This window comes from Convolutriloba macropyga, chromosome 1 (genome assembly GCF_964194025.1).
Source record: "Convolutriloba macropyga chromosome 1, txConMacr16.3, whole genome shotgun sequence".
NCBI classification, from domain to species: domain Eukaryota; kingdom Metazoa; phylum Xenacoelomorpha; order Acoela; family Convolutidae; genus Convolutriloba; species Convolutriloba macropyga.
In genome coordinates this window covers 17,507,703-17,511,243 of record NC_134468.1, presented here as the reverse complement: position 1 = coordinate 17,511,243, position 3,541 = coordinate 17,507,703, and positions in this window count along the sequence as shown.

The window sequence follows — 3,541 nt, the reverse complement described above, 5'->3', positions numbered from 1 at the left end:
TGATACCACTCCTGCAAAATCTTCACCACTAATATCTCCAAACCAATTGTTCTCCACAGGCCGTCTGATCCCCTCAGATTTCATTGAAATGATTTTTCACAACACGGAAGAAAAAATAGGCGGCGCATACTAAGATCACTGAGGTAAAGAAAAGAAATGAAAAAACGAAAGAAAAATAGTTTTATCGTTTTTAAAACATTCTCCACAATTGACGACACAAGACCCAGAGAACTTGCTATACCGAATTTGTTCAACCAGTGGCTGCTCAGAAGACAGACAACACACAAAAGAGCAGAACAAAAAATGTGAAAATTAGAGAAATTATTTTTTTTTAAATTTTTAATTTATTCCAGAAGACTAGCCTATTAAAAAATCTTGCATTTTCTTTTACCACTGTGAAAAATACCACTATGGCCGACAAGATTACCCAATCAAAATGTTTTTTCTCTCACATTTACGCATGGATATCCAAACACTAGTTCAAAAATTTTCGAAATAAGGCACAATCAGGCCACAATCTTGTTTCAATTTAATCAATTTCCATAGACAAACCAAATGAGATCAAAATTTGAGAATAATAAACATAGCCGGCAGATTGCCGGAATAGCTGCGAAAGAATAGACCTGCGTGCCATATAATAGAGATAGAAACAGATACATATCTAAATTGAAAAAAAAATTGACGCCGCTCAAAAAACTAGGTAAAAAACATTCAGCGATAAATTAATAAAGCTCGTTTAAATTCATTCAGCAGAAGCCTCTTATAAAGGACCTTTACTGCACAAATGAGTTCCTTTGACTTTAAACAAATTCAATTTAAACTTAAGTTTTAAAGTGCAAAAGTCATTTTATTGAGTGAGGTAAGTCACGTATGGTCAAAATCTAATCACGCAATAACCTAAAAACTTTTGCCAAAGCGAGTGAGAAATGACGTCAAGCGCGCAAATTCCGTTAGTGAGAGGAAGAAGTCATTCAGAAAATTTGACTTTTTCAGCTTTGCTGTGTGAACAAATGTAAAACGAAAAAAGAGCGTCTGACGACGAAACAAAAAAACATAGCAGGACAAGTCCTGACGTACAATTCAAAGAATTTTCATTGACTAAACAATAAACGACTTACAACGGACTATGATATAATTGGGAAAACCATTTCTAAAAAAAATCAGATAAAAAAATTAAAAAAAAAACAAAAAATTGGTGTCAAAATTCCGCATGTGAACAAAACACCACTAGCGAGAAATGAAAATTTGGTTCACACAAAAAATAGGCCAAGAATGAGCTATGGCTTGAGAAAACCTTTTAGAAATAACTCGATCCAAGAAAATTGAAAAAACAGTAAAAATCAAAGTGAAATTGCCGCATGTGAATAAAAAACCACTAGCGAGAAAGCGAATTTTTGTTCAAACACTGTTTTCTCACTCTACTCTAAAATTTGAGCAAAAAAATTGCACGCCGCAAAACCACTCGCTTTTTCGCTCCACTTCCTGTTTCGGCGTGACCAAAATCACCACTCCAATTTGACTTCAAAAATCACGAAAATGTGTGAACAGATCTTAGACAAAAAAAACATAGCCAGAAGAATTCCGGAAACGACTCGAAGTGAAAATCAATTTAAACGCCATCCAACAACTCATCAAACAAAACGTGCCTTCACTAATTGATGATTATCGTGAAACAAAGTCATGAAACGAAGAAGTAAAAACAATAAAATCAAATCTGTTAAAATATGATAAAAAAATCTGATCAAATTTTGTTATAAATTGAGATCCCGAAAAAACTATCTCTGCCAAACTAACTTCATCAAAACAACTAGTACTTACAAAAACCACTTATTTGAATTTTGAAAAAATACTTTAGGCTAAATTATGAAAAAAAAGCTCCTAAAAACAACTTACTGAAAAACTAGAAAAAGTTACTAAATTTTTTAGTATTTCAAAAAACATATAAATCAAAAGAAAATTCCCTTCAGCCAATAGGGTATCCAAATGATAGGAAAACAATAGGCAAGTCATAATAGGCAAAAAAACTTAGCTAAAAACAGAAAAAAAACGAAAAACTGCAAAAAATTCAGAAAAATAGTTCCAATTTTCGCCATTTTTTTGTCATATTTCTCAACAAAAAAATGAATCTTACCCACAAAACTGTAACCAATTGCTATCATAATATTGCTCAAGTAGAAGGGGTTTCTTCAATACCCATTCGAACCAGTAAATTAAAATAATCGTCAAAAAAAACGCAAAAATTAGCCCGAAAATCAGCAAAATACATTAAAAACCTCCGAATTATCATAAAATTCATATGAATTTCCAGAAACCTTCAAACCACTACCGAAACCAGCCTAAAATTTAAAAAAAAACATAACCAAACCTCTTAACGAAAATAAATGAAAAAAAAACTGCTTTAAAATGCCGCACGTGAGCAAAAAAATTTCGCTCGCTTAGAGAAAATTTTTTCACACATCAATTTCTCGCTCTCCCAAAAACAGCGGTATGAACAAAAACCACTCTCTTTTCGCTCCACTTTTCACTTTTGTTCAGCACCAAAATTTTTTCACGCGTTTCATTTCCCGCTTCAAAATTCACTCCAATAAAATTGCTTAAAAAAAGGACTTCTCCAATACTCCTCTTCGAGTCGTAAAAAGACAGCGCCCCAAACAATTCAAATTCTTTGAATTGTAAAAACCAAGAGCACCGCAATATAGCTTCGCTCAGCTTACAGCTTCGCAGCTATAAAAATCAAATCTGCAACAATAAAATCTGCAACAATAAAATCTGAGGTTGAAAAACATCACAAAAAAAACGTCTCAAACGGCAAAACAACAAAAATAGCTCCGAAAAAGCCCTTTAAACTTAGAATGGTCAATTAAATATTACTCAAAATTACATGTGAAAAAAAATTAAATGTCTGGCTAACGTGAGCTCTCTAAATCGCAGAGAAAAATTAAGCAGTTCAAATTTTAAGAAACTTTAAGCGATCTCGCACTCCCTCAGAAGACTTTCAAACCGTGCAAAAAGTCAATATTAAACACCAAAATCCTTTGGAACGGGAAATTCTTGAAAAATGATCAAATGATGCCAAAGAATTTAACGAAAGTATTCACTTCAAATTTAGACTTATGGCTTCTTGGATGAGACTCTTGTGTCTCTTTAAACTTAAATTTGCAATTATGCTCGAAAGTATTTTGATTTCATTATGTTCTACTCAAAACATCAAAATTAATCACAAAATATGCAAAACTTACTTCGCGTGAAATTTTTGATATATATCACAAACGATCATCCGAAGCGACCTAGCTCAATCTCAATAAAGCAAGCTCTGAACTAACTTTCTTTCACAAAGCGTTTGCCATGACACAGACGTGCACTTTTTGTCTCTCACTTGTTTAATCCTTTGGAACAACGATCACTTTAAACTGAGTTCTAGTAATTGACATCCAAATTTCAACAGATATCTAGGTGCTGTACTCAAGATCTGCTCACATGATTAACGCTGACCACTAAGCTTATTACTAAGCTAACTCATCTGAGAAAGTTTAGAAAAGAA